Source organism: Rhinopithecus roxellana, chromosome 8 (assembly GCF_007565055.1).
Source record: "Rhinopithecus roxellana isolate Shanxi Qingling chromosome 8, ASM756505v1, whole genome shotgun sequence".
NCBI lineage: Eukaryota > Metazoa > Chordata > Mammalia > Primates > Cercopithecidae > Rhinopithecus > Rhinopithecus roxellana.
Genome location: NC_044556.1, coordinates 71,649,480 through 71,674,993, shown reverse-complemented (window position 1 = coordinate 71,674,993; position 25,514 = coordinate 71,649,480).

Genomic DNA, 25,514 nt, shown 5'->3' with positions numbered 1-25,514 from the left:
TGTGGTCTTTGCATCTTATCTTTTTTCTCTTGTTTCTCATTTGACCAAAAAAAAAAAAAAAAGAAAATTAATACCTGTGCACCAGCACTGCGCTATAGCACAGTGGAAATACAGGAAAGAACAACATAGACATAGTCCCTGACCTTAAAAAGCTGCCCAGTCTGATAAACAAACATTAAAAAATTACTCAAATAATTATTTGATAACCATATGACAAATCTTAAATACAAGTTACCATGAGAGCCAGGTACAGGGCCAGTCAGCTGAGTTCCTAAGCCTCATTGATTGGGTCCACTCAGTTATCTTGGAGAACCAAAAAGAAAACTCAAAAAAACAAAAACAAAAACAAAAAAAGCCTAAGTAAGGTAAATACAGGAAGAGCCTGAAGCTACTTTAAAGTAGATGTCATATAAGTCATGCACTTTATCTAGACATATAATATTCAAATTAATATTATACTTAATACTTATCTGGTTCCCCTTGGCAACCATGCAGGAGTGGCTCAAAAGAGAGGAAGAGAAAAAAAATTGTATCATTCTGGCAGCTTTAAGAAGTTACCATGGAGAAGAGAGATGCCAACAAGAAAGAAGACATTATTATGACCAAAACCAGAATAACAGTATGTAATGTGCAAGCTCCCAGCCCTACAAATCACACAATTTCCGTGGCATCCACAAGGGAGAAGACAGCACAACTGTGAATCAAGATAGCACAGCAGGTCAGGTGTGAAGGCTCACGCCTGTAATCCTAGCACTTTGGGAGGCCGAGGCAGGTGGATCATCTGAGGTCGGGAGTTTGAGAGCAGCCTGGCCAACATGGCGAAACCCTGTCTCTACTAAAAAAATACAAAAATTAGCCGGGCGTGGTGGCACACGCCTGTAATCCCAACTACTTGGGAGGCTGAAACAGGAGAATCACTTGAACCCAGGAGGTGGAGGTTGCAGTGGGCTGAGATCGTGCCATTGCACTACAGTCTGGGTGACAGAGTGAGACTCTGTCTCAAAAAAAAAAAAAAAAAAAAAAAAAAAAAAATAGCACAGCAGCCTGGCAGTATTCAGGAAGAAGAGGGGTTAAGTTCTACCTGCCTCATCTCCCTGAGGTTTGCCATTTTCATCACAGACTAGAAGAACCGGTGTCTCTTTATTACCATATTCTCAGTGCCTGGAAAAAAATAACATTCAATCAATGAGTCATGTATAAACACAGCGATGCCTCAAAAAATGTTAAAAATTATGACCAATATATTCTAGTGGCAAATGAAGGCGTGTATCAATTACATTTTGAAAAGTCACTGTTATGATAAGCACAGTCTGAGAGATATGCTATAGAAGGCAGGACCAAAGAGACTTATTAGGTTGGTGAAAAGTAACTGTGGTTTTTGCCATTAAAAGTAATTTAAAAGTAATGACAAAAACCACAATTACTTTTGCATCAACCTAATACTTCCTTAAGAAGGAAAATGAGCTGATAGAGGCCACTACCTTGATTCTCAGTGGGTAAAAGGCAAAGGTTTAGTTCAACATTATTTACTTAAGAAAGAACTGGGCCAGGTGCGGTGGCTCACGCCTGTAATCTTAGGACTTTGAGAGGCCGAGGTGGGCAGATTGCATGAGCTCAGGAGTTAGAGATCAGTCTGGGCAACACAGTGAAGCCCCATCTCCACTAAAATACAAAAGAAATTACCCGGGCGTGGTGGCGTGTGCCTGTAGTCTCAGCCAACCTGGGAGGCTGAGATTGCAGTGACCGGTGATCGTGCCACTGAACTCCAGCCTGGGCAACAGAGCAAGACTCCATCTCAAAAAAAAAAAAAAGAAGAAGAACTGTATTTCTCCCTTTCAACTAATCCATTTGGCAGTTTTTGTTTTGTTGCTAATCAGAGACCATTCTGTTGGGATGGATGTAGTGGAAGAGATAGATACACAATGATCAGGTGTATGATTATCCCACAAGTGAAGAGGACAAAAGAAATGCTTTAAGAACTGCGAAAACCAGCCAGGTCCAGTGGCTCACACCTGTAATCCCAGCACTTTGGGAGGCCAAGGAGGGTGGATCACCTGAGGTCAGGAGTTCGAGACCAGCCTGACCAATATGATGAAACCCCATCTCTACTAAAAATACAACAAATTAGCTGGGCATAGTGGCATGTGCCTGTAATCCCAGCTACTCGGGAAGCTAAGACAGGAGAATTGCTTGAACCCGGAAGGCGGAGGTTGCAGTGAGCTGAGATTGCACCATTGCACTCCAGCCTGGGCAACAAAAGCAAAACTCCATCTCAAAAAAAAAAAAAAGAAAGAACTGCAAAAGCCATCAACTATTTGGTGTAACTAGTAACTAGAACATGCGAACAATTTAAGAGAGCCTAATAAGTAGCAATTGAAAAATGCAATGGCTCTTTTAATATTAAAAGGATGTATAAGCTTTAGACTTTTACTTTTTAGGTCTAAAGCTAAGCTTTCTAAGAGAAGCTCTTATCAAATGAACACTCTCATCTCATAAAGCTAGATAAAATACGAAAAAGGTGGCCAGGCGCGGTGGCTCAAGCCTGTAATCCCAGCACTTTGGGAGGCCGAGACAGGCGGATCACGAGGTCAGGAGATCGAGACCATCCTGGCTAACACAGTGAAACCCCCGTCTCTACTAAAAAATACAAGAAACTAGCCAGGCGAGGTGGCGGGCTCCTGTAGTCCCAGCTACTCGGGAGGCTGAGGCAGGAGAATGGTGTAAACCCGGGAGGCGGAGCTTGCAGTGAGCCCTGATCCGGCCACTGCACTCCAGCCTGGGCAACAGAGCGAGACTCTGTCTCAAAAAAAAAAAAAAAAACGAAAAAGGCAGTTATTTGAAGATATTGAGAAGCTACCAAGGTAGCCAGGGAAGGGAAGTCAAGATCCTAGAGGAAAAGGAAACAAATCAGAATAAATCAGATACTCTCCACCAATGTTTTCTCTTGGGGGCACTTACCATTTCCTGGCTAGGAGACAGAGGTATAGCAGGAAGTAGTGGCCAAGAGTTTTCAGTAAGTTTATGGGGACGGGAAGACAAAAATTGTGATTCAAGACAAGTGGAGCAGCCAAGATATGAACAGCCAGGATCCCAGAGAGGAGAATCACAGAAAAATGAGTGTGAAATTTTGCAAGGATTTTACCTCAAAGAATCTTTTGAATCCTAAGTCACTGAAGAACGGGGAAAGGAATAAGAGCAGTCACAGCAAAAGCAAACAGACAGGCTGGGCATAGTGGCTCATACCTATAATCCCAGCACTTTGGGAGGCCGAGGCAGGCGGATCACCAGGTCAGGAGATCCAGACCATCCTTGCTAACATGATGAAACCCCATCTCTACTGAAATACAAAAGATTAGCTGGGCATGTGGTGCGCGCCTGTAGTCCCAGCTACTCAGGAAGGTGAAGCAGGGGAATTGCTTGAACCCAGGAGGCGGTGGTTGCAGTGAGCGAGGTTATGCCACCACACTCCAGCCTGGCAACAGAGCAAGACTCCGTCTCAAAAACAAACAAACAAAACACAATTGTTAAGATGTTTAAGGGATAAGCAGTGATATGGAAAATCTCAGGGAACTAAACAGACAAAAACTGGAGTTCAGAGCCTGAAATGGAGAAAGAATCCTGGACAACATGCCAGGTTTTAAGTAGAGATCCCTGAATGACTATTTTCTAGGTTCAAGGGTGTAACCGTAATATAGCATGCCTCATAGAGTCTTAAACTCAGCCTCTAGCCATCTCAAGGCCTGATCAAAATTAATGACATCTGTCTCTAGTTAACTGCTGGCAAGACCGGTGCAGTGGCTCACGCCACCCAACACTTTGAGAGGCCAAGGGAGGAGGACTGCTTGAGCCCAGGAGTTTGAGACCAGCTGAGCAACTAAGTGAGACTCCTTCTCTACAACAAATTGTAAAATTAGCCAGGTGTGGTGGTGCACATCTGTGGTCCAAGCTTCACAAGAGGCTGAAGCAGGAGGATTGCTTGAGCCCAGAAGGTCAAGACTGTAGAAACCATGTTCATACTGCTGCACTCCAGCCTGGGCAACAAAGCAAGACCCTGTCTCCAAAAAATACAAGGATCAAAAAATATAAATTGTAAAACAAACTTATAAGACACGGTTTAGAAAAATATGGGAGGCCAACATATGTCTAAATGAGAAGAAATAGAATGGTCAAAATAATATTTGGAGAGATAGTTTCTGAGAATTTTCCAGAATTGATGAAAGACCTTCAACTACAGATTCAAAGATCTCTAAAAACTTCAACCAGAATAAATACAAAGAAAATCGTATCTGGACATTTCATAGTAAAATTGTTTAGAATTAAGGAGAAAGAAAAAAATCTTAAAAGTGACTGAAATAGGAGAGATGCATAATTTTAAAGGAGTAACAATAAAACTGATAGCTGACTGGGCACGGTGGCTCATGCCTATAATCCCAGCACTTTGGGAGGCCGAGGTGGGGCGGATCACCTGAAGTCAGGAGTTCAAGACCAGCCTGGCCAACATGGTGAAACCCTATCTCTACTAAAATTACAAAAATTAGCCAAGTGTGGTGGCACACACCTGTAGTCCCAGCTACTTGGGAGACTAAGGCAGGAGAATCACTAGAACCCGGGAGATGGAGGTTGTGGTGAGCCAAGATTGCGCCCCTACACCCTGAACAACAGAGTGAGACTCTGTCTCAAGAAAAAATAAAAATAAATTAAAAATAAAACTGATAGCTGACCCTTTAATAGAAAAACATGAAAGCCATTAAACAGTGGAATAAAATCTTCAAAGGGCTGAAACGGTGACAACCAACCTAGAAATCTATATCCAGGCAGGGCACGGTGACTCACGCCTGTAATCCCAGAAATTTGGGAGGCCATGGTGGGCGGATCACTTGAGGTCAGGAGTTTGAGACCAGTCTGGCCAACATGGTGAAACCTTGTCTCTACTAAAAATACAAAAATTAGCTGGGTGTGGTGGCAGGCACCTGTGGTCCCAGCTACTCAGGAGGCTGAGGAAGGAGAGTTGCTTGAACCTGGGAGCTGGAGGTTGCAGTGCACCGAGATCACACCACTGCACTCCAGCCTGGGCAACAGAGCAAAACCATGTCTCAAAAAAAAAATAAGAAAAGAAAAAAATCTATATTCAGTTATATATATATATATATACACATACACATACACACTTCAAAAGTGAAGGTGAAATAAAGACATTTGCCTATGCACAAAAACTTGGAAGAATTTAATGTCAGCACATCTACACCCAAGGAAATACAAGGAGAGTTTTCCAAGCAAAAGGAAAATGATCCCTAATTGAAGCTCAATAGCACAGGTATATAAAGAAATGGTAGCTATATAGTTAAAACTAGATGAATATTGACTGTTAAAACAATGATAATATCTTGGGGAGGTTAAAATATATGTAAAAATATACAGAATTTAAATACATTGTATCTCCTGCTATACTTTATGGTAAAAAAATTAATAAATACATGATAAGGTGTGAAGGGAAAAGGAGTTTACTACACTATTGTTCGAGAATAAGGGTAAAATAAAGTACTTTCAGTCATAAAATAACTTTTTTTCCCCCTTTTTAGAGGGAAAGAGATGGGGTTTTCACTCTTTTGCCCAGGCTGAAGTGCAGTGGCATCATCATAGCCCACAGCAGTCTTGATCTCCTAGGCTTAAGAGGTCCTCTTTCACCTTAGCTTCCCAAGTAGCTGGAACTGCATGCACGTGTCCCCACCTCCAGCTAAGTTTTTTATTTTTTGGAGAGACAAGGTCTCACTGTGTTGCCCAGGCTGGTGTGGAACTCCTGGGCTCAGGCAATCCTCTTGCTTCAGCCTCCCAAAGTGCTGGGGTAACAGGCATGCGCCACCACACCTGGCCATGAAAAACTATGAAAGTTTAGTACCAATAAGCTCTTGGTGAAAAAACAACTAAAGAATTTTCTTTGGCAAAATTTAAATGAACCCAGAAAGAAATAGTGGGAGTAAATATATTGGTAAACGTTTTGGTAACACTAAACAAATATGGACTATAAGGGAAAAAAGGAAAGAAGGAAGGGAGGAATGGAGGGAGAGAGAGAGAAAAGAAAAGAAAACAAAGGAAAGAGGGAGGGAAAGAAGAAGAGAGGGAGGGAGGAAGGGAGAGAGTAGCAATAATAATAAATCACTAATTTGAGAAAGTTTAAAAACAAGTTAGAGGCAACATGAAAATGGGGACAGTGTTGTTTCTAAAGTTATAGCATTCAAGTTCTATTTTTCTCTATGCTTTTTGTCTTTTCAACATTTTCTACTCTTGTGTGTGCACTATTTTTGTAATTGGGATAAGCTATAAATGCTGGGGGTATTGATTTTCTTTTCTTTTCTTTTCTTTTTTTTTTGACATGGAGTCTCGCTCTGTCGACCAGGCTGGAGTGCAGTGCAGTGGCACTATCTTGGCTGACTGCAACCTCCACCTCCCGGGTTCACTCCATTCCCCTGCTTCAGCCTCCCAAGTAGCTGGGACTACAGGCACCCATCACCACACCCGGCTCATTTTTTGTATTTTTAGTAGAGACAGGATTTCATCATGTTAGCCAGGATGGTCTCGATCTCCTGACCTCGTGGTCCGCCTGCTTCAGCCTCCCAAAGTGCTGGGATTACAGGCGTGAGCCACCGCGCCTGGCCAATTTTCATTTTTGTTAATAAGATTCTACTCCTGTAGAATGATTAACTATAAGGTCCAAACATATGCTCTATAGATCCATGATCATAGATAATACAATTAAGATTCAAAAAGTTAATAAACTTGTCAAGATTGCACACTGAGCATAGAGTAGGCTAAAAGAGAATTCCGACATCCTCCCTTTCAACTTTACAGTGGGTTGAAAGAAATACATCAGTTTTTACTTACACCTGTCACCAAAATCTTACTCATAATATAGACTATGGACCAGGATCTGGACTATTTTTAAGCAGGTTTTTATTTCCCTCAAAAAATGAATTAATAGTGAAAATAACTCAGGAAGAGTAATAGTTAGCAATTTAACATTTTAGGTTTTCTCTATGACCTGTAATACCAGCTCACAACATAACCTTAAAAAGCCTACTCCAAGTACTATTGCATTTTAAGGCGTCCATGAAATGATTGGAGAATCTCTTATCCCTAATGAGACTCTGGGTAAACTTGTACATAATGTTCTTACCAATAATACAGGAAAGCTCTCTTGCTCAAGAAAACATGGCCAGTAATCTCAAACAAGTAAATACGTGCTATGCTGTGAAGCATATGCAAAGGCGAGGAAGATGATTTTCTCTTATAATCTCCCTTGGTATCATATTTAACACACTTTGTAAATGTATTTTTTGGTTAATTATGTAGTTAGGGCATCACACAGAGTAGCAAGTAAATTGAGACTGTTCTTTGTTTCAAAACTTAGCAGATTTTGGCATCCAAAAAGTATAGATGAGGTATGCTAAAGTTCTGAATATTTGAGTTTACCTCATGTAAAATAAACTTTATTCATGTATTCAACAAATATTTACTGACCACTTCTAAGGGTCAAGGACAGTTTTAGTGACTGGAAATTTGGCCATGCAAGGCCACTGCCTTAAGAGGGCTCACATTCTAGTGGATAAAGCTAAGAAATAAACCTTTTATTTTATATATATATATGTGTGTGTGTGTGTGTGTGTGTGTGTGTGTGTATTTTTTTTTTTTTTAAGACAGGGTCTCGCTCTGTCACTCAGGCTGTGGTGCAGTGATGCAATCATAGCTCACTGCTACCTCAAAACCTCAAACTGCGAGGCTCAAACCATCTTCCCACCTCAGCCTCCATAGTAGCTGGGACTACAGGTACATGTCTTGTTTTTATTTTTGTAGAGATAGGGGTCTCACTATGTTGCCCAGACTGGTCTTGAACTCCTGGCCTCAAGCAGTCCTCCCGCTTCAGCCTCCCAAAGTGCTGAGATTACAGGTATGAGTCATTGTGTCCACTGGAAACCATTTTTTTACATTTACAAGGCACCGACTGAGTGTGTTGCATGCTAAGATTGAACTCTAGAAAATGATATGATGGAAGGAAGTGTGGGGTGCTATTTTTGATAGGGTAACAGGGAAGGCCTTTAAAGAAGGTATTTGGGATGTTGGAGGAACAGAAAGAAGACCTGGATGGCTGGAACCCAGTGAATGAAAGGGAGGGTGGCACAAGATAAAGATGGAGAGGCAGGCAGCAGCTTGATCATGCAACTTCATACAAACATTTGCTTGGCATCTCCTCCTTTCCTGTCTTTCTCTGTTTACTAGGTTTCCGTTCATTTCATCCGAATGGCCACAGTCTTTGCTATTCAGAAAAAGATATCTTAGGAACATAACCTATAGTTATGATATGCTAATCTACTTATCTCTAAAAGTTAATCATGCAGTCTTCATACTGCTTAAAATGCCCTTATAAAGAGAATTTCTTTGCAGATCTGGGATAACTGGCAAAGGAATCAATGAAAGTGATTGTTGAAGACAACAGATAAGTTGGGTCTGGTGGTGGTAGAGGTCCTTGGCAGAATTTTCTTTGCTATTTGAAATGCAAATTTATTCTCGCTGTAAAGGCAAACTCAATATTCAATACAAAAATATAATTATTTTATCGGTACAAACCTACCATCTCTTTAATGCCCCCTACTGTGGTATCCTGTTAATCACAGTAATATATTAAAACTGGGATGGAGTCAGCTAAGCTGTAGCTTTCCAGAAGAATGCTTTTTGAAGCTTAGCTGCTGCTTCTAAAAACAACATCCTTACTTAACTCTCTGGGTTATAAAATGTTTATGTGAAAAACCTTCCAAAACAGTTTTAATCAAAAGTCAGAAGCTTATTAAACCTTTTTCTTTCTTTAGTATTAGGATACAGTGCATTAAAATGCATAAGAACAGGTAACTGATGAAGCTTTGCTCTTCAACCCCCTTGATGCCTGTAGATTTGATACTTAACATTACCTTAAGTTTGAGGTAGGAAAGACTTTTCTTCTTGTTTCAAAGCCCTTCCATATCAGCCTCTTACCAAAGCACTTGGAGATAATGTGATGAGAAAGGCAAACTCAGAAAGGGAGAATAATCAGTATTTCAAAAGTAATTTCTCTTTTCAAGGATCCTAAAAGTTTTAATAAAATATTACTTTAAAAGGCTGAGCATGGTGGTTCACGCCTGTAATCCCAGCACTTTGGGAGGCCAAGGTGGACGCATCACAAGGTCAGGAATTCAAGATCAGCCTGACCAACGTGGTGAAACCCTGTCTCTATTAAAAATACAAAAAAATTAGCTGGGTGTGGTGGTGCACGCCCATAATCCCAGCTACTCAGGAGGCTGAGGCAGGAGAATCGCTTGAACCCAGGAGGCAGAGGTTGCAGTGAGCCGAGATAGTGCCACTGCACTCCAGCCTGGGCAACAGAGCAAGACTCCATCTCAAAAAAAAAAAAAAAAAAAATATATATATATATATATATATATATATATATATATTATTTTAAAACATGTTATCAGGGCCTCACAGACAGGTTGCAGTGAGCCATGAGCCAAGATCATGCCACTGCTCTCCAACCTGGGCAAGAGAGCAAGACTCCATCTCAAACACACACACACACACACACACACACACACACACACACACACACACACACAGATATATCACGTAATTTTAAAACATGTCATCGGGGCCTCAGAAACACTTGATATTGAGCAAGAAAGTTGCTTTCCAAAAAATTGGGGGAAAACATTAGAAAATCCTCTTCTGATCTCACTTAGGATGTGTTATTCTATCTACCCAAAATCTAGCAAAAATTCGAAATAAAATTACTCATCTAATAGTGATTATAAGAATGTGACATACTTCAGGGGAATTTGTACCAATATGGAATATAGCCCAATGTCTTTGTTGCCATATAATATCCAGAAATTGTTTTTAATAATTAACAATGATGTAATTTGTAATACTCCCTGATTAGTTTTGCATAGTTTCTTATAAAATAAATTAAAATGTATTATTGCTAAAAGCTTATAAATTGTGAAATCTCATGTCGATTCCCTGTCTTCTTGTTTACACAACCACAGCATTTAATGCAGATGGTCACAGGAGTGACTTGTCTCGTGGCTTCCTGGACACCACACTCTCCTGGTTTTCTTCACCCTTTCTCCTCTGTTGGCCCCTCCTCATTTTCTCAATCCCTTAATGCCAGAGTGGCCCCGGGGACAGGGTGTGGTCCCCTTCTCTCCTCCATTTACACTCACTCTCTTGAAGACCTTGTCCAATCTTTAAGTACCAAGTGTATGCCAATGACTCCCAAACAGGACCAGCTTCCTTGTGAGCTGTGCACTCGCATGCCCCACCCTCAGAAAAGCCTTGTGTTTTAATGCTCTGCTGTTGCTGAGACAGGGTCTTCCTCTGTTGCCGAGGCTGGAGTGCAATCACGGCTCACTGCAGCCTCAACTTCCTGGGCTCAGATGGTTCTCCCACTTCAGACTCCTGAGTAGCTGGGACCACAGTCATGCACCACCACGCCTGGCTAATTTTTTTTATTTTTTAGTAGAGATGGGATTTCACCACATTGTTCAGGCTGGTTTCGAACTCCTAGGCTCAAGTGATCCTCCCGCCTCAGCTCCCCAAAGGGCTGGGATTACAGGTATGAGCTACCACACCCGGCCATTGAAATTCTCAATAATTTTTTAACAAGGAGTCTTCATTTTCATTTTGCATTAGGTCCTGAGTATTACTTATCTATCCTTCTCACAAATGTATGTCTACAAACTAACCCTCTCTCCAGACTTTTATAATGAACTGCCTACTCCACATCTCAACTTGAATGTCTAATAAATATCTCAAACTCAACAAGGTCAAAATCAACCTCACATTTCCTTCCCCGGACCTGTTCTACCACTAGCCTCCTCCATCTCAGTTGGAAATATCTTCATGTTTCCACTTGCTCAGACTACACACTTTGCAGTCACTTTTGATTCTGTGGCTTCTCCTTTTTTTTTTTTTTTTGAGAGAGAGTTTCACTCCGTTGCCCAGGCTAGAGTGCTGTGGCGCGATCTCCACTCACTGCAAGCTCTGCCTCCCGGGTTGATGCCATTCTCCTGCTTCAGCCTCCCAAGTAGCTGGGACTACAGGTGCCCACCACTGTGTCCGGCTAATTTTTTGTATTTTTAGTAGAGACGGGGTTTCACTGTGTTAGCCAGGATGGTCTTGATCTCCTGACCTCATGATCCACCCGCCTCAGCCTCCCAAAGTGCTGGGATTACAGGCGTCAGCACCATGCCAGGCCGTTTCTGTGGCTTTTCTTACACTCCACCACCAATCTGTCAGCCAACCACGTTGGCTCTATCTTTAAAACCTAGTAAGTAGCCAACTGCTTCTCCACATCACCACTACAGCCATCCTGGTCTGAGCCACCATCACCTTTTTTCCTGGATCACTGCAGTAGTTTTGAGAGGTGAAGCTGGCTGGGCTTCTGGGTCCAGGTGGGGACCTGGGGAACTTTTCTGTCTAGCTAAAGGATTGTAAATGCACCAATCAGCACTCTGTGTCTAGCTAAAGGTTTGTAAATGCACCAATCAGCACTCTGTAAAAATGGACCAATCAGCTCTCTGTAAAATGGACCAATCAGCAGGATGTGGGTGGGGCCAAATAAGGGAATAAAAGCTGGCCACCAGAGCCAGCAGGGCAACCTGCTGGGGTCCCTTTCCATGCTGTGGAAGGTTTGTTCTTTCACTCTTCACAATAAATCTTGTTGCTGCTCACTCTTTGGGTCCACACTACCTTTATGAGCTGTAACACTCACTGTGAAGGTCTGCAGCTTCACTCCTGAAGTCAGTGAGACCACGAACTCACTGGGAGGAATAAACAACTCTGGACACACCACCTTTAAGAGTTGTAACACTCACTGCAAAGGTCTGTGGCTTCACTCCTGAAGTCAGCAAAGCCATGAACCCACCAGAAGGAAGAAACTCCGGACACATCTGAACATCTGAAGGAAAAAACTCCGGACACACCATCTTTAAGAACTGTAACACTCACCGCCAGGGTCCGGCTTCATTCTTGAAATCAGTGAGACCAAGAACCCCCAGGAAGGAACCAATTCCAGACACATTTTGGCAACCCAGATGGGACTATCGCCTATTGCCAAGCGGTGAGTGCCATCGGACCCCTTTTGCTTGCTATTCTGTCCTCTATTTTTCCTTAGAATTCGGGGGCTAAATACTGGACACCTGTCAGCCAGTTAAAAGCAACTAGTGCAGCCGCTGTACTAAAGACACGGGTGTCAGGCTTTCTGGGAAAGGGCTCTCTAATAACCCCTGACTCTTCGGAGTTGGGAGCATTGGTTTCCTTGGAACCAGCTTCCGCTTTTCCTGTACTTCTAGGCTGAGCTGAGGGTCGACAGAGAAAAGCCATTCATCTCCGGGGTCCCGACAACAAGTTGGTTGCCCCTGCGGCCAAGAGCGGAACTCTCAAAGTCATGTTGCCCAAGTCAGACTCTCCCATCTATCCTATCTATCCTGACTCTTGCCTCCTGGGTCCTAATGCCTGTCAGACAAACTTCCTCCCGCCTCTCTTCTCCAAGCCTAGTCCTGCTTCTAAAAACCACCCCTTGTCTCTGGTGCTTTTCTAGTTTCTCCTGTAAGAATGATTTCTAGTATAAACTTGAGGACTCTGTTACCTTGTTTAGGCACCTGGGCTCACCAATCAGAAAGACATAATTTTTTCCCAAAGCCCTGTCACAGGGGGGACTATCTGGAATTTTAGGATCCCTTCTCAGATATGCAGGCCTAACAAAAGCTATTCCTGAAGCTAGGATACGGGGAGCCTCAGAAATTGTATCCTTCCTATTCATACAAGTGAGGACAAAAGGCATCACTCTTCCAACTCTGGAAATCCCTTCCTTCCCTCAGGGTATGGCTCTCCACTTCATTTTTGGGGCATAACATCTTTATGGGACATAAGTAAAGTCCCAGACTAACAGGAGAATGCTTAGGACTCTAACGGATTTTCAAGAATGCGTCAGTAAGGGCCACTAAATCTGATTTTTCTTGGTCCTCTTTGTGGTCTAGGAGGAGAGGCAAGGGTGCAGGTTTTTGAGAATGCGTCAGTAAGGGGCACTAAATCTGATATTCCTTGGTCCTCCTTGTGGTCTAGGAAGAAAACCAGTGCTTCTGCTACTGTGTCGGTGAGTGCAACGATTCCGATCAGCAGGGTCCAGGGATCGTTACGGGTTCTTGGGCAGCGGGAGAAGCAAACCAAAACTGTGGGCGGTTTTGTCTTTCAGATGGGAGACACTCAGGCATCAACAGGCTCTCCCTGGAAATGCATCCTAAGTCATTGGGACCAATTTGACCCACAAACCCTGAAAAAGAGGCAGCTCATTTTTTTCTGCACTATGGCCTGGCCCCAGTACTCTCTCTCTCTGATGGGGAAAAATGGCCACCTGCACCTGAGGGAAGTATAAATTACAATACTATCCTGCAGCTTGACCTTTTGTGTAAGAGGGAAGGCAAATGGATCAAAATACCTTATGTCCAAGTATTCTTTTCACTGAAGGAGAATATACAACTATGCAAAGCTTGCAATTTACATCCCACAGGAGGACCTCTCAGCTTACCCCCATATGCTAGCCTCCCTATAGCTCCCCTTCCTATTAATGATAAGCCTCCTCTAATCTCCCCCGCCCAGAAGGAAATAAGCAAAGAAATCTCCAAAGGAACACAAAAACCCCTGGGCCATAGGTTATGTCCCCTTCAAGCTGTGGGGGGAGGGGAATTTGGCCCAAGCCAGGTACATGTCCCCTTATCCCTCTCTGATTTAAAGCAGATCAAGGCAGACCTGGGAAAGTTTCCAGATGATCCTGATAGGAACAGAGATGTCCTACAGGGTCTAGGGCAAACCTTCTATCTCACTTGGAGAGATGTCATGCTATTGTCATGCCAGATCAAACCCTGGCCTTAAATAAAAAGAATGCGACTTTAGATGCAGCCTGAGAGTTTGAAGATACCTGGTATCTTAGTCAAGTAAATGACAGAATGACAGCTAAAGAAAGGGACAAATTCCCTACCGGTCAGCAAGCCGTCCCCACTATGGATCCCCACTGGGACCTCAACTCAGATCATGGGGACTGGAGTCGCAAACATCTGTTGACCTGTGTTGTAGAATGACTAAGGAGAATTAGGAAAAAGCCCATGAATTATTCAATGATGTGCACCATAACTCAGGGAAAGGAAGAAAATTCTTCTGCCTTTCTCGAGTGGCTACAGGAGGCCTTAAGAAAATATATACCTCTGTCACCCAACTCACTAGAGGGTCAATTGATCCTAAAGGATAAGTTTATTACCCAATCAGGCACAAATATCAGGAGAAAACTCCAAAAGCGAGCCCTGGGCCCTGAACAAAATTCAGAGGCATTGTTAAACCTAGCAACCTCAGTGTTCCATAATAGGGACCGAGAGGAACAGGCCCAAAGGAAAAGTGAGATCAGAGAAAGGCCACAGCCTTAGTCATGGCTCTCAGACAAACAAACCTTGGTGGTTCAGAGAGGACAGAAAATGGAGCAGGCCAGTCACCTGGTAGGGCTTGTTATCAGTGTGGTTTACAAGGACACTTTAAAAAAGATTGTCCAACGAGAAACAAGCCGCCCCTCATCCATATCCACTATTCCAAGGCAATCACTGGAAGGCACACTGCCCCAGAGGGCAAAGGTTCTCTGGGCCAGAAGCCCCCAACCAGATGATCCAACAACAGGACTGAGGGTGCCTGGGGCAAACACCAGCTCATGTCATCACCCTCACTGTGCCCCAGGTATGTATAACCATTGAGGGCCAGGAAATTGACTTCCTCCTGGACACTGGCGTGGCTTTCTCGGTGTTAATCTCCTGTCCTGGACAGCTGTCCTCAAGGTCCATTTCCATCTGAGGAATCCTGGGACAGCCTGTAACCAGGTATTTCTCCCACCTCCTCAGTTGTAACTGGGAGACTTTGCTCTTTTCACATGACTTTCTTGTCATGCCTGAAAGTCCCACACCCTTATTCGGGAGAGATATATGAGCCAAAGCTGGAGCTATTACCTACATGAATATGGGGAACAAGTTACCCATTTGTTGTCCCCTACTTGAGGAAGGAATCAACCCTGAAGTCTGGGCATTGGAAGGGCAAGAAATGCCCACCCTGTCCAAATCAGGCTAAAAGACCCCACCAGTTTTCCTTATCAAAGGCAATATCCCTTAAGGCCTGAAGCTCATAAAGGATTATAGGATATTGTTAAACATTTAAAAGCTCAAAGGTTAGTAAAGAAATGCAGCAGTCCCTGCAACACCCCCATTCTAGGAGTACAAAAACTGAACAGTCAGTGGAGACTAGTGCAAGATCATAGACTCATCAATGAGGGAGTAATTCCTCTATATCCAGTTGTATCCAACCCCTATACCCTGCTCTCTCATATACCAGAGGAAGCGGAATGGTTCACTGTTCGGACCTCAAGGATGCCTTCTTCTGTATTCCCCTGCACTCTGACTCCCAGTTTCTCTTTGCCTTTGAGGATCCCACAGACCACATGTCCCAACTTACATGGACCGTCTTGCCCCAAGGGTTTAGGGATAGCCCTCATCTGTTTGGTCAGGCACTGGCCCAAGATCTAGGCCACTTCTCAAGTCCAGGCACTCTGGTTCTTCAGTATGTGAATGATTTACTTTTGGCTACCAGTTTGGAAGCCTCATGCCAGCAGGCTACCCTAGATCTCTTGAACTTTCTAGCTAATCAAAGGTAAAAGGCATCTAGGTCAAAGGCCTAGCTTTGCCTAGAGTAGGTCAAATATCCAGGCCTAATTTTAGCCAGAGGACCCAGGACCCTCAGCAAGGAATGAATAAAGCCTATACTGGCTTATCCTTACCCTGAGACATTAAAGCAGTTGCGGGAGATCCTTGGAATCACAGGCTTTTGCCGACTATGGAACCCCAGATACAGCGAGATAGCCAGGTCCCTCTATACTCTAATCATGGAGACCCAGAGGGCAAATACACATCTAGTAGAATGAGAATGAGGGGCAGAAACCTCCTTCAAAACCTTAAAGCAGGCCCTTTAAGCAAGCTCCAGGTTTAAGCCTTTCCAAAGGACAAAATTTCTCTTTATACATCACAGAGAGAGCAGGAATAGCTCTTGGAGTCCTTACTCAGACTCGTGGGACAACCCCACAACCAGTGGCATACCTAAGTAAGGAAATTGATGTAGTAGCAAAAGGCTGGCCTCACTGTTTATGGTAGTTGCGGCGGTGGCCATCTTGGTGTCAGAGGCTATCAAAATAATGCAAGGAAAGGATCTCACTGTCTGGACTACTCATGATATAAATGGCATACTAGGTGCCAAAGGAAGTTAATGACTATCATACAACTGCCTGCTTAGATACCAGGCGCTACTCCTTGAGGGACCAGTGTTTCAAGTGCATACACGTGTGGCCCTCAACCCTGCCACTTCTCTTCCAGAGGATGGGGAGCCAATAGAGCATGACTGCCAATAAATTATAGTCCAGACTTATGCCTCCCAAGATGATCTCTTGGAAGTCCCTTGGCTAATCCTGACCTTAACCTATATACTGTTGGAAGTTCATTTGTGGAGAATGGGATGTGAAGGGCAGGTTATGCCATAGTTAGTGATGTAACCATACTTGAAAGTAAGCCTCTTCTCCAGGGACCAGTGCCCAGTTAGCAGAACTAGTGGCACTTAGCCAAGCCTTAGAACTGGAAAAAAGAAAAAGAATAAATGTGTACACAGATAGCAAGTATGCTTATCTAATCCAACATGCCCATGCTGCAATATGGAAAGAAAGGGAGTTCCTAACCTCTGGGGGAACCCCCATTAAATACCACAAGGAAATTATGGAGTTATTGCATGCAGTACAAAAACCCAAGGAGGTGGCAGTCTTACACTGCCAAAGCCATCAAAAAGGGGAAGGAGTGGAAAGAACAGCAGCATAAGCAGCTAGCAGAGGCAGGGAAAGACCAGCAGAAAGGAAAGAGAGAAAGAGACAGAAAGTCAGAGAGAGAGATGAAGAGACAGAGACAAAGAGGGAGTCAGAAAGAGAGACAAAGAAGTCAAAGAGAGGTTGAGCATGGTGGCTCAAGCCTGTAATCCCAGCACTTTGGGAGGCCGACACGGGCGGATTACGAGGTCAGAGATTGAGACCATCCTGGCTAACACGGTGAAACTCCGTCTCTACTAAAAAATACAAAAAACTAGCCGGGCGAGGTGGCAGGTGCCTGTAGTCCCAGCTACTCGGGAGGCCGAGGCAGGAGAATGGCGTAAACCCGGGAGCCAAAGCTTGCAGTGAGCTGAGATCCGGCCACTGCACTCCAGCCTGGATGACAGAGTGAGACTCTGTCTCAAAAAAAAAAAAAAAAAAAAAGAAGTCAAAGAGAAAGAAAGAGAGATGGAAGTAGTAAAGAAAAAACAGAGTACCATATTCCTTTAAAACCTATAATTGATAATTGAAGGCCTTCCTGACCCTATAACACTCCAATACCACCTTGTTGACAGTACAAACAAGGGCATAGCCCAAAAGCATTGAGGCCACTGACAACCCATAGCCTTCCTATCAAAAATCCTTAACCCAGCAGGTTTCCTAACAGAGGATCTAAATCTTAATTAATTACTATACAAACATGTGAGTTGTATGCACTCAGCCAAATCTTAAAGTACTTGCAGAATCAGGACAGAGCCAGCTATACCAATTCTAAGTTAATGTGGACTGAACAAGGTTTTATTAATAGCAAAGAAGAATTAAAATCCCAAACTTATAAGGTTTTCAACAAAAGTAAAGTTTGCTAAAAGTTAACAGTGTAACATGTATTATCCTAATACCACAGACTCTCAAAGGATTTCTCAGACAGTTTGCAAGAAATAACAGAATCTATCCAGTAAGGATAGTATCTAGAATCCCAGATAGACTCTTTGGCAGCAGTGACTCTCCAAAACCGCCGAGGCCTAGACCTCATCACTGCTGAGAAAGGAGGACTCTGCTCCTTAGGGGAAGAGTGTTGTTTTTACACTAACCAGTCAGGGATAGTACAAGATGCCGCCTGGCGTTTATAGGAAAAGGCTTCTGAAATCAGACAATGCCTTTCAAACTCTTATACCAACCTCTGGAGTTGGACAACATGACTTTTCCCCCTTTCTAGGTCCTGTGACCTCCATCTTGCTATTACTAGCCTTTGGGCCCTGTATGTTTAACCTCCTTGTCAAATTTGTTTCCTCTAGAATCGAGGCCATCAAGCTACAGATTGTCTTACAAATGGAATCCCAAATGAGCTCAACTAACAACTTCTACCGAGGATCCCTGAACCAACCCCCTGACCCTTTCACTGGCCTGAAGAGTTCCCCTCTGGAGGACACTACAACTGCATGGCCCCTTCTTCACCCCTATCCAGCAGGAAGTAGCTAGAGCAGTCATTGTCCAATACCCAACAGCAGTTGGGGTGTCCTGTTTAGAGGGGGATTGAGAGGTGAAGCCAGCTGGGCTCCTGGGTCAAGTGGGGACTTGGGGAACTTTTCTGTCTAGCTAAAGGATTGTAAACACACCAATCAGTGCTCTGTGTCTAGCTAAAGGTTTGTAAACGCACCAATCAGCACTCTGTAAAAATGGACCAATCAGCTCTCTGTAAAATGGACCAATCAGCAGATGTGGGTGGGGCCAAATAAGGGAATAAAAGGTGGCAACCTGAGCCAGTAGTGGCAACCTGCTCTGGTCCTCTTCCATGCTGTGGAAGGTTTGTTCTTTCACTCCTCACAATGAATCTTGCTGCTGCTCACTCTTTGGCTCCGCACTAACTTTATGAGCTATAACAATAACACTCACTGCGAAGGTCTGTGGCTTCACTCCTGAAATCAGTGAGACCATGAACCCACCAGGAGGAACAAACAACCTCTGGACACGCCACTTTTAAGAGCTGTAACACTCACTGCGAAGGTCTGCGGCTTCACTTCTGAAGTCAACAAGACCACGAACCCACCAGAAGGAAGAAACTCCAGACACATCTGAACATCTGAAGGAACAAACTCTGGACACACCATCTTTAAGAACTGTTACAGTCGGCCAGGCGTGGTGGCTCATGCCTGTAATCCCAGCACTCTGGGAGGCTGAGATGGGCGGATCACAAGGTCTGGGGATCGAGATCATCCTGGCCAACATGATGAAACCCCGTCTCTACTAAAAATACAAAAATCAGCCCGGCGTGGTGGTACGTGCCTGTAATCCCAGTGACTCAGGAGGCTGAGGCAGGAGAATCACTTGAACCAGGAAGTTGGAGGTTGCAGTGAGCTGAGATCACGCAACTGCACTCCAGCCTGGTGATAGAGTGAGACTCTGTCTAAAAAAAAGAAAGAAAAAAAAAAAGAACTGTAACATTCACCATGAGGGTCTATGGCTTCGTTCTTGAAATCAGCAAGACCGAGAACCCACAGGAAGGAACCAATTCCAGACACACTTTCATGCTATTTCATGTACTTCATGCCATAGGTCTCATGTCTTTTATTCTTACTCCTTCCAGTCCATTCTCAACATTTGAGCCACTGTGGCCCCTTTAAAACGTAAACCAAATCATGTCCTCTTCTGATCAAAACAGAGGAAGCTCCCTATGTGACTCATAGTAAAAGACCAAAAGTCCTTACCAAAAATGGCTCAAGTTTCTACTGGATCTTGTTCCACCACACCATTACACCCCAACCAATTTATCTTCCACTCACTCACCGCACTCCAGCCATCCTGGATTCCTTGCTTTCCCTTGAAAATGGCAGGCTAGCGTTCATCTTAGAGCCTTTGCACAGTCTGTTTCCTCTACCAGCAATGCTGTTGCCCTGCTATCTTCATAGCTAACTCCATTACCTCCTTCAAATCATCTTGAGTTTCAACTGCTTGTCAGGACCAACTTTGAACACCTATTTAAAATTTCATCCCCACCCACTCTGCACTCTCAGTGCCCCTTATTATGACCTACTTCTTATTTTTTTCTATAGCACATATCACCTTCTAATATAAAATACTGTAATATAATACATTATATACTGTATATTTCTTTTTTCTTTTTCTCTTTTCTTTTTTTTGAGACAGGATCTCACTTCGTTGCCCAGGCTGGAGTGCAGTGGTATGAACATGGCTTACTGTAGTCTCAGCCTCCTGGGCTCAAGTGATCCTCCCACCTCAGCCTCCCAAGTAGCTGGAACTACAGGTGCATACCACCACATCCTGCTAATTTTTGTATTTTTTGGTAGAGATGGGGTCTCCCTATGTTGTCCAGACTGGTCTCGAACTCCTGGGCTCAAGCAATCCACACCCCTCCCCCTCAAAGTGCACAATTGTAGACATGAGCCACCATGCCCAGCTAATTTTATATTTCATATATATTTTATATAATGTTTATTTGTTTCTTTTTATTTTTACTTTTTTTTCTTTTGAGATGGAGTCTGGCTCTGTCGCCCAGGCTGGAGTGCAGTGGCATGATCTCAGCTCACTGCAACTTCTGCCTCCCGGGTTCTCACTGCAACCTCTGCTTCCCAGGTTCAAGCGATTCTCCTGCCTCAGCCTCCTAAGTACCTGGGACTACAGGCACCCACCACCACACCTGACTAATTTTTTGTATTTTTAGTAGAGACGAGGTTTCACCTTGTTGGCCAGGCTAGTCTCAAACTCCTGACCTCAGGTGATCTGCCTGCCTCGGCCTCCCAAAGTTCTGGGACTATAGGCGTGAACCATTGCGCCTAGCCATAAAAATTTTCTTTAAAAAACTATATATTGGGCCAGGCACGGTGGCTCACGCCTGTAATCCCAGCACTTTGGGAGGCCGAGGTGGGCAGATCACAGGGTCAGGAGATTGAGACCATCCTGGCTAACACAGTGAAACCCCATTGCCACTAGAAATACAAAAATTAGCCAGGCGTGGTGGCAGGTGCCTGCAGTCCCAGCTGCATGGGAGGCTGAGGCAGGAGACCCACTGGCGTGAACCCGGGAGGTGGAGGTTGCAGTGAGCCGAGATCGTGACACTGCACTCCAGCCTGGGTGACAGAGTGAGATTCTGTCTTTAAAAAAAAAAAAAAAAAATGTTGTTTTGAATTACGTATGTATTGTGCAATGGCTAAATCAAGCTAATTGACATAGTAATTACCTCCCATACTTATTTTCTGTGGTGAGAACACTTAAAACCTACTCTCTTAACAATTTTCAAGATTATGATACATTGTTATTTACTATAGTCACCATGCTATGCAATAGATCTCTTGAACTTATTTCTCCTAACTAAAATTTTGTATTATTTGACCAGTGTTACTGAAACACTCAGTTCCTGGTTACCGTTTTTCTGCTCTCTGCTTCTATTAATGAGTTTGACTTTTTTAGATTCCACATATAAGCAAAATCATGTAGTATTTATCTTTCTGTGCCAGGCTTATTTCATTTGGCATAATGTTCTCCAGGCTCACCCATGATACACACACAGACACACACCCAGAGTTTATCATTCATTTTCTCCTCCTCCTAACTTGTAAGGCTCATAAGAACAGGGATATTTACTAAGAACAGTACCTGACACATAGCAAGCACTCAATAAATATTTGCTATTAAATGGACAATGTAGAGTACAATCTATATTTATTATGGAAAAACTTTATGCATGGGAATTAATAAGCATTTGAATTGTTCAGTTATTTATGTAGAGGCCAAGGTGATCAACTTAAATTCCTTCCTCAATATTTAGCATAATGCTCAGATAAAAACTTTTCTTTAACTGTTCTTTGTTTATTATTCACATAAATGCTATTCTCAACTGTTCATTATTCAGATAAATGGTATTGCTCTCAAAGAGGGCACAGTGAGTGAGCAGATCAATAACAAATCACTGTTAAGCAGGATGTTCAGAGATGATATGCTATAATGATGCTGATTTAGTAGCATCTTATATAGAAAAGGGAAATACAGGAATTTTGCAGTAATGGAGTATAACATTTCCCCTTTAGGTTTCAACTACAAATAAGCTACTTAGAAGTCTGTAGATCATAGGTTTCTGAGGCTGGGAAACAATATTTGCTGGTAAGCAGTAAGGCAGTCAATTTCATTTAGATGTAAATAAAAACAATATTGCTTCTTCTGGACTTAAAACTTGCCATATTTTTCTTTGGATGGGGGATGTTAAATATTGTCTGTTATTTAAACTAACTTCAAAATAAACTATTTCAGTGCTTTGTAAGAAAAGTTATTGAGAACAGTAGCATGAATGAGCCTAATGCTACAGTGAGGAGAATGCAAATGAGTAAAGAATACTCCACCTCTCTGAAAGCTAGAAATCTAAGTCAGGCCTAGGAAGTCTATCCTGGCCTGGTAGAAGGGCATGTTAGACCTAAAGAATCAGTATGGGGCTATATTTCTGACTTCAATTTAATGGGTTTTCAAAAAACAGTAGTAAGTAAATTCTGTAGATCATAGGTTTCTGAGGCTGGGAAACAATATTTGCTGGTAAGCAGTAAGGCAGTCAATTTCATTTAGATGTAAATAAAAACAATATTGCTTCTTCTGGACTTAAAACTTGCCATATTTTTCTTTGGATGGGGGATGTTTAAGAATTAATGTGGGCCAGGCGCAGTGGCTCACACCTGTAATCCCAGCTCTTTGGGAGGCCAAGGTGGGAGCATCACAAGGTCAGGAGTTCGAGACCAGCCTGGCCAGCATGGTGAAACTCTGTCTCTAATAAAAATACAAAAAATTAGCCAGGCATGGTGGCGAGTGCCTATAGTCCCATCTACTCAGAGGCTGAGGTAGGAGAATTGCTTGAACCCAGCAGGCAGAGATTGCAGTGAGCCGAAATCGCACCATTGCACTCCAACTTGGGCAACAAAGGGAGACTCTATCTAAAAAAAAAAAAAAAAAAAAAAAAAAATTAATGTGGCTGGAAATTAAGACATATTAAGAAAGGTCAGGGTCTTGCTCTGTCATCCAGGCTGGAGTGCAGTGGCATGATACCTAGCATACTGTAACCTCCAACTCCTGGACTCAAGCAATCCTCTCACCTCAGCCCCACAGGTAGCTAAGACTACAGGTGCACATCACTGTGCCCTACTAATTTTTATTTTATTTTATTTAGTTTATTTTTGTAGAGACAGTGTCTTGCTACATTACCCAGGCTACTCTCAAACTCATGACCTCAACTGATCATCCTACCTCAGCCTCCCAAAGTGCTAGGATTACAGGCATAAGCCACTGCACCCTGTCAGAAGATTCTTTCATGTCGTATTTTACAAGTTACATATTGTTTCCCTATATATTACCTCATTTTGTCATTTTGATCATGACTAAGCTGTCCATCAATTGGTTGGATAATTTAAAAAATAATAAAAATGAGTTTTTTTTAATTTTAAATGAGATGTAAACATCTTTTTGTTTCGTTATTTTTACAGACATGACTTCAGATATATTACATTTCAAAATTATTGTTATGGTATAAGGACTACTGCTTTTTATTACATAGGACAGATGGTCCCCAAGTTTAGACAAGGTTGAAGTTAAAGGAAGTTGAGACAACCCTGGCTCGCTATGCCTGGGTGAAGAGCAGTCTGTCCCTGAAACTTTCCACACTCATTTTTGTCATGTATCTAGAGTCGGTCCAGCTTTCAGGCTTCCTCTTGCTAAACAAAAACTCAACAAAGCTGAAATAAGTATTTCCCCATTGTAATTAATACAATTACTTCCCATTTTATACATGTTCAAGGACTTTGTGCTCCAACAAAAGGTGACAAAGAAATACATAATGTCTCTCTCTTTGTTTTTTTTTTTTTGAGAGGGAGTCTCACTTTGTCACCCAGGGTGGAATGCAGTGGCACGATCTCAGCTCACTGCAACCTTCGCCCCCCTGGGTTCAAGTGATTCACCTGCTTCAGCCTCCCAAGTAGCTGGGACTACAGGCAGGTGCCACCACACCCAGCTAATTTTTGTATTTTTAGTAGAGACGAGGTTTCGCCATGTTGGCCAGGTTGGTCTCGAACTTCTGACCTCAGGTGATCTGCCCGCCTCAGCCTCCAAAGTGCTGGGATTATAGACGTGAGCTACCACGTCCAGCCTTTAACACATCTTAAATTTAAAGATTAAACATTAAGTACCACTGAAAATTATAACAATTTAAATATTAAATGAAAATCATCAGTCTGTTACCAGTTGTCAGATAAGATGAATAAAGTATTACAAACAAGATAAGCTAAATGCTATCTAAAATAAAGAAAATGTAACACATATATTACAAAAAATGATTTTTTTTTCAAAAGGTGTTCCTCTAAGTGTGTTGATTGGTTATTAGTGAACTTATTTTTGTGCAAATTTTTCCTGCTGCCAAAAAAGCTATTCATGGTCCTATAATAGCTGGAAAAAAGTACAACAGACAAACCCCAGATGGAGAGGGAGAGGCATGTGCCATGCGCTGGAACTGAGGTATTGCGGTATACACCGAGGGAAAGCTGAAAGAATGCATAGAGAACTGGTTGTCTACAGAAGCAGTTGGAATAAAAGATAGGCCAGGTGAAGCCAAGACACTCTGAAGTGTGGCTGGGCAAGGTGACTCACACCTGTAATCCAAGCACTTTGGGAGGCCAAGGTGGGTGGATCATTTGAGGTTAGGAGTTCGAGACCATCCTGGCCAACATGGTGAAACCCCATTTCTACTAAAAATACAAAAATTAGCCAGGCATAGTGGCATGCACCTGTACTCGGGAGGCTGAGGCAGGAGTATCGCTTGAACCCAGGAGGCAGAGGTTGCAGTGAGTGAAATCACACCATTCACTCCAGCCTAAGTGACAGAGTGAGACTCCATCGCAAAAAAAAAAAAAAAAAAAAAACCACTCTGAAGTGGTTTACAAGAGTATATGGTACAGGAACAAATCTGAGAACTTGGCAGCCAGTTGAGAGACTGGGATGGCTCCCGTGGCATGGTTCCTGCCTTTTGGAACCTAATTTGTTCAATGTTGTCTTCATTTGGGTTTCCCCAAAAAAATAATAAATTAAAATTTTAAAAAAGACCCTGAGACAGCTGGGCGCGGTGGCTCACACCTGTAATCCCTGCACTTTGGGAGGCCAAGGTGCGTGGATCACCTGAGGTCGGGAGTTCGAGATCAACCTGACCAACATGAAGAAACCCCGTCTCTACTAAAAATACAAAAAGTAGCTGGGCGTGATGGCTCATGCCTGTAATCCCAGCTACTTGCGAGGCTGAGGCAGGAGAATCACTTGAACCCAGGAGGTGGAGGTTGCAGTGAGCCGAGATCAAGCCATTGCACTCCAGCCTGGGCAATAAGAGCGAAACTCCATCTCAAAAAAAAAAAAAAAAAAAAAAAAAAAAAAAAAGAAAACAACAACAACAAAAAAAAAACCCTGAGATAGAACTTGGGTATAGGAAGTTTATTTGTGAGTCGATCCTAAGAAGCAGAGATGAGGAAATGGAGAAAGTGAGAGGGAAAGGAGAAAAGGCAAAAAGTGTGTTTTACTGAGTGGGTTTCTG